We start from the raw sequence: 12,897 nt of genomic DNA on the forward strand, positions 1-12,897 counted from the left end.
GACCACTGGTCATTTTTAGATTCCTGAAAACACTGACCTGTATTTAAGGTCTCCTGGTGTGCATGGCCCATGGCTTGTGTTGTGTTTACTTCAGCCACTCAGAGGATTAGCATAGCCAAAGCAACATCACAGGTTAAAAAGGCAACAACTACATGTGAGCAATTAGGTCAGTGTGTTTGTATACACTGAAGCTCTCAGTCCGATCCACTCATTAAAACCTACAGGTGCACTTTTTAGACTTAATGCACAAAAAGTTGAGACGGTGATGTTGTTATAGTTCTCTCTTCCTGCCCTTTAATTCTCTGAATGATCCATCTGACTGGATCAGCTCAGGTCAGCCATGATAAGCTGTAATAGGTTTATTTGCCCAAATGTTACCTCAGCAAAGCTTATGTGGTTCTTTAGGGCAGCAAGCATGAAACAGTCCACACAGCAAACTGAATAAGCCACAAACTTTGTGTTACGATCTGACACGACTCTTACCAATCAGAGTGTATATTTCCAAACAGTATTTGAATCTGACTGGGTTTCTTATATGACCAGTGCCGCCGCCATACTTCAATAAAATGTTTTAGCGCTCACCTCAAAACCTGTTTTGTTTTCTGCAATTTTGTCACCGAGCATCTATTTCTGCGCAAACTCTCCTGTAATCTGTTACACACAGGAGTCACAGGGGGGTTTGACAGTTTTAGTTTCCTCTACGTCCAAACGCCTCTCACAATCTGTGTCGTGACACAAAAGCACTCTTACATCCAGTAGAGGCAACAGCCTGATGATATAATGCAGATAAAACGAGTCGAAAAATGAATCTCAACATGATCAAAAGGTTCCTGAGCTGACAAATCTGGCAACAGGTGGTTTGTGGTCTGTGATCCAGAACAACATTAAAAACTTAAACGAGGGATATCGTTGTATTAAGAGTGTTTGTGTTTCTGCACTGATGTGAAAGCTTAACTACTCCAAGTCTTAATTCACTTAGAACCTTTGTCGGGTCAGTATAATGAGAAAATGCTGTTTGCATGAGTTCTTATTCAGGGTGTTGTCTTAATCACGTTAATACTGGACATATTACAGTCCATGTAAATGTTATGTCTGTGTGCAGCTGCCAAAAAAAGGTCTGGTTTTTGGCCAGGTTCTTGTCATGTCTAAGACAGGTGATGGGAAGTCATAAAATAAGCACAGAATATGATCTATTACATGTAGAAACATTGTGAAAGGGCAAATGGAGTCTCACTCTCACAATGAGATCATAAAAAAATTAGAAGAGAAATGTTTTGGGTCTGAGACAGAACAAGAAAGTTTGGCCTGCCATGTTACGTTATTCAACACATTTCCTCCTGATCTCACAGCTGTGCAGGTCATTAGCAAACAGTTGCACGGGAACTGCAGGCCCAGCCAAAACCTCCACACTGCTGTACATCCTGAGGTCACAGCAGGCCTTTGGGCTTGAGATTTAAAAAAAAAAAAGGAGACGCTCTGAAACGTAAGCCGATGACAGATCCCCGAGGCTGGACAGGATCACGGCTGCCGAGTTGTGACCCGAGTTTGGAACAGTAGGAAGTCAGCGGCACGCAGTGGCACACTCAGGCCAAGATCAGCCAAGTGTGGCCTGAGGAGCTAAAAACATGTGAAGGAGAAACCTCCATTAAATTTAAACTATCTGCAGAAATTACATAATAATACCTGTGATTAAATCTGACTAATGAAATCCAAAAGTCTGCAAGAAATGACAAGGCAATATTGTTGGTTAGAAAAACACTATTAACCGAAACATCTATGGCTGATGATGAGGCCAAAAAAACTGCAGTTCCCTGAGTGTCCAAATTTAAAGCAATATTCCATATTATATATAGGGATGTCCCGATCCGATCACGTGATCGGAAATCGGGCCCGATTACGTGATTTCAGACTCGATCGGAATCGGCTGTTACCTCCCGATCAGGACTCGGATATATATTTATTAGGGCTCTCAAAGTTAACGCCTTCTGTGCAGGGTGGCTATGACTAGGCCTGTCGCGATAAACAATAAATCAATTAATTGCACGATTCGGCCGTGATAAATTACATTTGCATGCTGGTTTGTTTTCCTCTCTTTCTCTCTCTCTCCCTCTCGCTGCCAGAGAGACTGGATGACAAAAGACGTCACTCCGGTGCGTCGTAGCGTATAAAGGCCGTCGGACTTTATATGGCCCGCGGCTTCTGTCTTAAAATGTGTCAAATCAACAGGTAGTTCTTATTTTTTAACTCATTGTGTAACGTTTACAGGATGTTCTGAGCAGACCACGGTCAGCTCGCTGTCTGCGTCGCCACGGTGCGTCACAGCGCTGCAGGGCTTGGACGTTACAGCGACACAGAGCTGTGAAGCTGCTCAACACCGTTTCAACACTTTGCCACAATTCACCGCGACACTAAACATGCTCATGTATAGAACCTGCTCTCAGAGAGAGTCCGCGTTGTACGAGTGAAGTTCTCTGCCTTCTCACTGGCGGCACTCGCTGCAGCGCCACCCATTCTAGTTGCCCAGTCCTCTGGTGCCATCTCTGCTATCAGTTTCTATGTGTTTCTGTCTACATGGTGGCGTTTGTAAAATTCACTGCAGCTGTCTGCAGCGGCCTGATGTGCATACACACATGCAAACGCAAACGCGTGCGCACACAAGCACATGTGCATACAGGTGAGCCCACTCCCAGAGAGTGGTGCTGTTTGGCTCTCGGTTGCTCATGACGTGCTAGTTGGTTTGACTTAACTCCATTGACTATGCTCAGATAAGCCATGGTAATAGGCCTACCACTACTCATAATAATAATATCAACATTAATATTAATATAATCAATAATAACAATAATAATAATGTTGATGATTGGGGGCCTTTCCAGTGTTAAATGTTCTTTAGAAATTAAAGTTTAATGATCTTATGGAGAATCTTGAAAGTATCGGATCGGGACTCGGTAACGGCAGATACTCAAAATCAAATGACTCGGACTCGGACTCAAAGGCAAAAAAACCCGGGACATCCCTAATTATATATCAGCTTCACAGCTGATCACACAGCTGATCACACAAGCAGACAGTTCAGTGAATCAAATAAGCAACGCCAGCTTCCAAAGTTTAGCTTTTACACAAAGGATTTCAATGCATGCAGGTTACCAAAACTGCTGTACACGTGCAGTGCAAGGTGACCATGCTGATTCTGTTGTTGCCATAACATGAGAAGCCTGTCAGTGCGACTCCGTGTTTGTTAGCAAATGTCGCTTTTGTTGCCAGCACAACAGCTTTCTTTTGAACATATAGAGCTACCGCAGAAATGGCTTGCAATAGAAACAGCCCTCCTGCTGATGTTGTGCAAAGTGCACAGGTAAAACTAGAATGGGTTAAATAACAAAAGGAGCATACTCAGAAACCATGCCTCAAGGGAGATTTCTGTAATTCCTTGAATGCCATTCATGTCTGATGAATTGAGTTGTTGGGGGAAACATCTTGTTGCTGTTCCTAACTTTATTTGTGTGTCGTTGCCTGCCTATGTTGAGCAGCAATGTTTCTACCACAACCTAAAACATGCACAGTACAGATAATTTTCCTTAGTTGAAGACTGCCGCATTGGCTCTTGAAGTTTAAATTAAATGAATTTAAATTATTGTACTGAACCTAAAATAAAATAAAATAATTTTGTATATGAGGCAAGCAAATAATACTTCAACACAATACTTGAGTTACAGTAATACCTCAAGATACAAGTTTGTTCCGTGACCTTGCTCGTATCTCAATTTGCTCATATCTCAAAGCAATTTTTCCTATTTAACTTAATTGAAATCCCATTAATTCCACTCCAGTTGTTTTGTTTATCTGTTTTGAATATGAAAAATGTACAGTACCTGTATTTATAAATGACAAATACTTCAATACTTCAAACATTCAGTGAGAAAAGAGAATGTTAAAATTGTTTACTATAAAGTGTATTATTTACCTTGGAGATCAGACGATTTGAGCTAACAAAAGATGCGCACGGAAGTTGAGGGAGGAGTAAATAGGCAGAGGAGAAATTTTGTCTGGTACGTACACTTTCACTTTTGTTCACTTACCGTACTCGCTACTGTACACTCTTAATGCTACTTTACGCTTCGGCTTGGCATCGACTCAGATGCTCATATCTCAATAATTTGTATGTCAATGCACTCGTATCTCGAGGTATCACTGTATTTTGTTGCCAGAGATCAATAAAGTATTTCTGATTCTGATTTGTGTGTAATTTGTTTATTCAGGGACCCACTAGAGAATCTTTGAACTACACTATAATTTGTTTACATATTGAGTTTTAATCAAAGTTGACAATGTACTATTAATATAGTTGTTGCCATTTCTCGAACATTACAGCAAATGTGCTTCCCCCATGTGGGGAGATCAACGCGAGATCACAATAATCCTGATAGTATCTCTGTGTTGAAATCTTTTACTTGTGTGCATGTTTGACATCGAAGGGAAGACAATCTGTAAAGTTTCTCTCAATGTGAGTGACATAACCTTGTTTCAAAATAATAACAAGACACAGCGCAGCGGAGGTTATTAAAACTCAAGAGAGGATTTAGCTGCGTGGAAATTGTCTTTCGTCACCAAGTAAACCCTTGACATGTGGACTTCGCATTACTAGAGCTATGTATTTGATTGGTTGACTGGAGAGGGGGGGGGGGGTTGTGGGATTTGACCAAGCAGTAACCTTCAGGGCTCAAAGTGGAAGCCCATGCAGAAGTGTCAAAACTTGTAATTCACGCTGCAACAGCTGGGGGTTGGTTCCAAAAGCGAGTAATTTCCCATAGACTCCCATGTTAAAATTGCCGATTTCACAGCAGAAAAGAACATGTTTACGGCCTGGTACAAAAAATCGCTGTGGTCTCAGATGATAGGTTCTCTTCTAGTGTCAATTGTAGGGGGGGTGAATTTTTTTACAACTCACTCGTTTCAATTGTATTCGGACTACGCCTAATTATGGGCGTTGCCGCTTGAGTGACAGACAGTTGACGTATCACAGCGTGAGTTTCCTGCTTCCACGATCGCCCGCCCCCCTAAACCCCGCTCGTGCCCCCCCTCTTTGTCCATATTCGGAGTTTTAGTTGACGTGACGCTGCCAACATGGCGGCGGTCATCACGTCCCGGAACCTCCCACTGAGACTCAAAATGGCTCTTCAAACGGGTGACGTCACGGAGGCTCTGTCCATAGTTTTTACTGTCAATGGATTTGACCTATAAAACCCTAAATGTTCAATAAGAAAGAAACAGGTAACAACACTGTATGAAAAGTTACAGGACAATGAGCTTAGCTTGCCATAACCAGTCATCCTTTGTTTGCAATATTTATGCCAAGCTGTCTCAGAGTTCTCTAGAAGTCATGCTGGATGAGAAGTGCTTTATTGTTTTATGGTAATTATCTTTGAGTGTATTTGCAACATTGCCAAAATACACCTACACGTGTCAGCCTCTGCTGTCTGCATTTGAGGGATTCTTTCCAGCCGATTCTAAACTCTGTCTACAACCCCAAAAAGCTGCCCCCCCAGGGCGATCGTTATTCAGCTTCTGCTGTTTTTTTCCCAGTGTTTGCTTGATGTGCGCAGTCGGCTTTGGTGACTGTTCACAGGGGTCACGCTAAACCAGACAGCACGAAGCCCCAGATTGTGTTGATACAGTTGCCTACCCCGAGGCTTGACAACAGCCCCTGAAGAGAGGGGCCTAGAGAAACGGATTAGGCCCCTGGCTCTGACCTTCTTCCCTGTTCCGCACCCCCCCACACTGAAGAGGTTGCGGCCCTCACAGCTGAGCTCCAGGTCCAGCCTCAGCCTTGCTGGTCATATCCTATACTGGCCTGTATTCCCCCAATGAACATTGATTATTTACCTGCTGCATAGACATCTGTTTGAAGTGATGTCGCCCCTAAAGTTCTTCCAGGAACCGTACATGTACGGTTCCTGTTTATGTGGGACCATCACCTGAGATCTTGAGGACGTTGATATTTTGCATAGTTCCCGTTAAGCAGACTTAACATCACAATAATTATGTTGAAAAGAAATGAATCCAAATGTATCTGGGTGAATGCCATGGAACCTTCTCACCAATCACATGGATTTGCACAACACACAAGACCACCCTTTAAGCAGAGGAAGCACTAGGTCTCTCTCTCACACATGAAGGAAAATCTGAGTCATTGCTCACATCCAATAAATCAGTTTAAATCAGATCAGAGTCCAAACATCTTCCTGCTGTTATAGTGAAGAATTTAACACATCATAAGTGAATGGTCTCTAAAAAAAGCTATCCACACTTCGGGCGCTAAAGAATGGTATGCTTGTTCTGGTCACAAACTGGGTCAAAGATTCAAAGTAATGTCCAGACAGACTGCAGCTCAGACATCAGTCACATGTCAAAACAAGAAGTCAAAGCTACTGAGAGTTTACATCTCCTCACAGTTTGACAATTAATTTATTATTGCGGCTAGTAACACACTTATGAATTGTTGGGGCATGACAAAGTAGATTAGCTGTTGATGACTTTGTCATCAGCATAGAATGAATATTCGGTTGTGTGACATTTATGGAGCCTGCAATACCTCAGGCACAAGCAATACACCTGCCGAGTTTAAAGTAGATCAGAAGAATAATAGACCCTTTCACATCAACCATAATAATGTAAGTATCTCCTTTATATGGCTATCTTAACATCTTAAACTATTTCCACCAAAATAGAGTTGTTTTGATCCCTGAATGAAACATATTCAGTATCAAAACAACTTCGGTTGTTCATCCTCGGCCATTTCAAAAAAATTTCCACATCAAACCCTTTTCCTTTGCTTTTCTTTCCACTAATTATATTCATTACTCTGTATAAGAATAACACATGAATACAAACACAACACAGTAATGTATGCGCATATTCTAACCCTCTACGCTGAGTGCAGCAAGCATCACTAACAGAGCGGCTCTCTGTTACATCACATGTCCCTATTGTTACTACAGTTGTTGCTCTGTTTATTTGTGTTGTTCCTCTGCTCCTCGTTTTTATTTTGTTTTCCTCCGCTGTTAAAGGTCGCGAGTTGATTTCCTATTTCTAGCCGGAAAACAAGGGCAGATTTTTCCACGAGGCCACTGCTGCGTGTCGTTAAGCGTGCATATGGACAACATGAATCATGTTTTTGATACAGAGCTTCGGCAGTGGGGTTAACTTTTCCCTCTTGACTTATTGAACACAGTACCTTGGGTTGTATGAGGGAATAGCAGCTTTTATACTATGCAGTGCGGTTAAACACCCACACTTCTTCTCTACCGTTGGCAATCTAAAGATAATGAAAAAAACAGAATAGAATGGTAGCCTTGCATGCGCGGTATGCACATCACATTCACAACACCACTGTTTACTACTGGATTACAGTATGTCACAATGGAGCTGCAGGCTCTTTATGCTGTTAAAACATCATGACTGAAGGCTGCAGTATTAATTTTACACAAATTGTTCTGTCAGATTGGACAATCTGTGTCACATTTGTCATTCATGACTAATATTTTTGTGCTCAGTCAGAGAAACAACAACAATAGAAGCATCATTATCAAGGGCAGCAGTGGCTCAGTGGTAGAGCAGGGTTGTCCAATAACTGGAAGGTTGGTGGTTTGATCCCAACTCCTCCCTAGTCATTGTGTGTCCTTGGGCAAGGCACTTTACCCTCCAGTGCACTCACTGGTGTGTGGCGCTTCTTGCTGGGGAGCCTTAAGCAATTTCCCCGATGGGATTATTAAACTTTTAAAGTATTTCAAAAAGAAAAAGTGATCCAGTTATTCATCAACAATTAATTTTACTTGTAATGTTCCATAAAATCAATATGTTCCAGACTGTACAAGAAGCATTTATGTTTAATGTAAGATCGAGTTTAACTGAAAAAAGTCGCTGCATATAATGAATAGCCTAGGATATCTTGGGCCCGATGCATCTTTTATTACCGTTACATTTGTTGTCACAACTGTTCTACAAATGCACCCTTCAAACGATGCACCTCCTCAATTGCTGCACTTACAAGTTCACAGAAAAGCTGTCAATACTGCTTTGATGTTGAGGGAAATGTATTCACTTCTGCCAACACGTGCCCTCAGCTGCACATGTTGTCATCCTCCAGTGACGTCACGGAGCCCCTGAAAAGGTTCAAACCCCTGGGAGACAGCAGAGCAGGTCAATGACCCAGTCCCTGGGGGCAAAGGCAATAATGCTGTGCACTGAACGCTCCTCGCGTTCCACTTAACTCAGTAAAGCTGCATGTTGGCCTGCTGGACTCCTCATTGGCTGCAATCTTTGATGTCGTGTTGGTATGATCAATAAACTTTAAAAGCTGGGAGGGGGATTACGGTATCTGTGTCCTCATCATTTGTCAGATGTGACGTTACGGAGCTGAAAAAGCACACAGCCATTGAAGAATGTGATATTTATTTATGATCACACATTATTACACATCAGGCTCGGTAAGGTGCGCTTTCAACACCCCGCCTCTATGTTCGGACCGCTTAGCCGGGGAGGGAATGAGGTCATGTTATTCAGGAACCAACTCATCTATCAAGACAATGGACCACTCACAGCTTCCCAGGGTACAGTGCTGAGTTGCACCAATCAGATGCATGGGAATAAATGTCCATAGTTTCTTTTATTTCCTAAACAGTCAAAGGGTATAACTGACCATCTGATAGCATTAAACTGCTTCCTTTTAAAGAACAGTTAACACCCGAAAGTGACCACATCCTCCTGACCGCAACAATAAAGAGTGCAGCTAATTTTACTTTTATGACTGCACATACACGAGCAAATGCTCCACCTTCACTGCTACAGCTTACAGTATTAACGTGGACAGTAGAATTGCAAAATACCACAGATACACACTCCTCAGAACCAGACAATCCGTCCTACACCTTTTGTTCTGGGTTCAAAAATTGAATCTTCCAAAATGTGTTTGGTTACTACAAATACACCGTTGGTAAGGGGACAGATAAAAGTCTTGTGTTAGATCTGGATGGTCATCAAAGGAACTTTTTCTTCCTCTGTCCGCTGGTGTGACTAAGAAGATTGATAACGCCTGAGGTGGATTAGGACATGCTCAGGTCTTTAAATAGAGCGTCAACTCTCAGTGACCTGACATTGTCTGCTCTCTGACTGCATTGAGAAAAGCCTTCATTCATGCAGTCACCCATCTGTCTGTCTATGTATTCTGATTTAGATCTGGACCAGGTTTAAATAAAAAAAAATACTGCTTTATGCTGGAGACTTGGCTCATTCATCTAAACTGGCAGCATTCACCCTGTATATGAAATGTATATAAATATATATCAGATGCTCCGTGTCTAGAAAAAAGTGTAAGGTAAAAGGATTCTATCAAATAATAGAATAGTATACAACCTGCACACAGACCTGGGAAAAGTACAGCCCAGGGGCCAGAATCAGCTTCTGTGCCCTTCCAATGCAGCCTGCAGATGCGGCCCGCAAGGGAAACAGAACATCATCTAGACGTCAATAAAGGCAGCAAAGTTGGGAGGAGTCACATGTGTTAAACCCAGCATTACCGATGCCCCCTCTCCCAACCCTCTCTCTCTCTCTCGTTTGCTGGAACATTTGCTAGTCACCTGTTGAAGCAATAAAGTCAACTGCTCTCATCATGCGCATTTCTAGCCTAACTTTCTTTGGGTTTTATACGTCAATATATGTCTTCAGTAAATACAACCAAATAAAGTTTGTGTAGTGTGCCAGAAACTGGTACCCCACAGCAAGAGGGCTGTAGACTAGCGATATATCCAGGGTGTACCCTGCCTCCCACCCTTGCACTGACAGCTAGGATAGTATCCAGCCCCCCTGTGACCCTGTAGTATAGGACAAAGCAGGATAAGAAAAGAGATGGATGAATAGATGGAATGATGCTGATCTACAGTTTAAAAATTCAGAGAGACTGTTTATATTTTAAAATGTTTTTCAGTGGCAGTTTGTGACTTTAACATGACAGAATGATTGTAGAGATTATAAAAATACAAAGGATTGATAATGTGATGTTTTTCTCCTGTGTTTCTCTGTGCAAATTTTGCCACTGATAAAAACCTTGCAACATTTTAGGAAGCTACAGCAAAAGCCAAGTAGACCTTAAATGTAAACCTTTGTGGCTATATACATGGCACTCCTTAGGTACATCATACTGGCGAGCGTATACAGAACCCTGCAGCTGAAAAGGACCTGGTGGAAACCAAAACAGAGTTAAAAGTAGAGTGACTACTGGACTTACAACACTTGCTAACTTTACTCAAGTTTGTCTTAAATGCAGATCAAAATTTGAGATCATGCCAAATCTGCAAACCAGGCGCATGTAAACTGGAGGTCTATTTCTGCATCTGTATGTCAAGCTGCACGGTTTGCTTCTTTGTGACTTGGTTGCCATCATGTTGCAAAAGGAGCAAGTATAAGCTGTCTGCAGACATATTGTAGAAAGAGACTCTCTAGAAAAACATATCATCCTTGGAAGAAATTCAGAATATTGCAGATCAGAATAGTGTGTGTGGTTGTACACAGGACTCTATGCACTCCCACCCACCTCCTTGACTACATCTGCAGCAGCCAACTATGGACTACACCACTGACATTCCAGCTGGGTCTAATTTGACTGCTTTTATTATTATTTTTAATCATAACTGTTTCCTCTTGCGGTCGTGTTAATATCTGGAAATACACTCCCGCAGCTTCAGATCACTCAGAAGTGTTTGCGTGGTGTGTGATTAAGGGTGTCTGGTGAGCCTGAAGTCCGGCCTTTGCGTGGGTAGGTAGAGACAGCAGCAGTGGCAAGACTTTCCAGGAATATCTCAAATAAATCAGGTGTGATAGCTGGATGGAAAAAACGGACCATTTTCCATGTCCACTTTCCAAATATTCCCTTTACCAGGAAATCCAAGGTTTAACACCTTTTGTCATAGAACACTTCTGTTTGTGTTTTGAAACAAAGACGAGAAAAAAGGATTTGGTCTGTGAGCGTAAACAACAGCTTTTCCACCGCTTTGTTTGTTGTATTTTCCCAGGCAACAACAGAATCATCCATTTATGCACCTCAGTCATGCTATCAGCCACCACCCACCCTCCTCCTACTCCTCCTCCTTCGCCTCCTCCTCCTCCAGCTCTCATCCTCCCAAAGCTTTTCCAATACATTCCCAACAACACACTTTGAGTAATTGTAGTGGTCAATGCAGCAGGCCACATATCCAAACAGGAAACAGGAAAAAGTGCCGAAATGATTCCGATCAAGTGAGACTGTATGATGGAAAACAAGGCTGGAAGGTTAGAAAGTGCATGGATAAGGTTGGCTTCCCGCCGCTTCTTGTTGTGATGTGCACCGATTAAAAAATGGACAGCTGATGACATGCCCAAAGTCACAGTCTCTTCTTGATTTTATCGCAGCCCAGATTTAATCCTCTGGAATTATTTTTAGCTCGGTGCAGTGGTGTTATCAGAGGTCTTCTGGTGAAGTGGATTCAGCTGTGGGGGATTATCCTGAGGTGAGAGACGGAGGTCTTTGCATACAGACGGGGCCCAGAGCGCGGTCACGCAGAGGTCTCTGCATCCTCACTGGGGCTGCTGCCATTAGAGGTTGGTCATGCCTTTGGCCTGTCACACAATGTTGATGTTTGGATGGAGAAAATGTAAATGGAGTGTAATTTTTTGGATGACAAATCTTCCCCTCTGTCTCCCCTTTTTGTCATCTGCTGCCAGTAGTATCGATTCTGCAAATGAGTAAATATTGTCTTGTGAGGCATTACTGAGGGAAGGGGATTAGATCATTTTTCTTTCATAACATCAGTGCCCTCAACCGCTTGTTGCTTTGGTGAGAAACGAATAAGTCACATCTTTTTTTTTAGGTTTGGTTGTCAGGTTGCCACAGGAAACTATATTAGAGAAATGATGGCGGTGAAATCGAGCACCTACAATCCAGGCCTGTCAGCATTAGTCCCGGCTTGGCAGCACACGGTTTGAAGCTCAGGCCATTTCCTGACTTTGTGTTCATTTTAGGGGTTTTCTTGTTGGCAAGTGAAGTTGGTGTTTTGCTCTCACCATTTAGCAGCATGTAATGGAACTATCTGACCAATGCCAATAGCAGCTAACTCAGGGCATGCTTAAATTCATCACTGGTAAATACAGTACAATCTGATTTAAGTCGCATCATTTTTTTGCCTATTTGCTCTACCCAAGAGAAAACACCCTACTGTTTATCCATCTATGTTTATCCCATACTTAGCCTTAGATTTAGCAATATTACTGCTACAAATTAGCAACCTCCAAGGCCAAAACCAAGCCCATTCCCAAAGAGCTCCATGCTAAAATGTTCATTCCAGGTACAAAAAAGACTATAACTCATTGGTTTAAATTATGTCAGGGCCTTAGTTTTGACTGACAGCTAGGTGTCATCACAGATTTGTTTTCAGAATGTGTGGCTATTGCTGTGAGAAGCTTCTCTGTACATTCATCACCTACACATTCACATTGTCATTTGCTTGTTGATCCAAGTGACCCATTTGTTTGCAGTCCGGAGGTGTGCAGTTGACCAGATGGATACATTCAGCTCTGTAAACTCAGACGTTTCTGTGGAAAGTGGTTGGGACACAGGAACCCAACAGGAACTCGATTAGCAGGTAAAGAGTCCCTCTGGTGGGAAAAGCCCTAATTGTTAAATGCCATTTTGCAAATTCACTGTTTGCCACATTTAACACTGGATACACAGAGAATTTGAGGTTGGAACGATGGGAAACTGGATAACGAAAGGCCGCACGCTCCTGACTCATGCAGCACTGTGGACTAAATCAGACGGACATAATTGAAGCCACATTCCTACAAGTTCGGCTTAAATTCCTGAGCTAT

This window comes from Parambassis ranga, chromosome 19 (assembly GCF_900634625.1).
Source record: "Parambassis ranga chromosome 19, fParRan2.1, whole genome shotgun sequence".
In the NCBI taxonomy this organism is placed as follows: domain Eukaryota; kingdom Metazoa; phylum Chordata; class Actinopteri; family Ambassidae; genus Parambassis; species Parambassis ranga.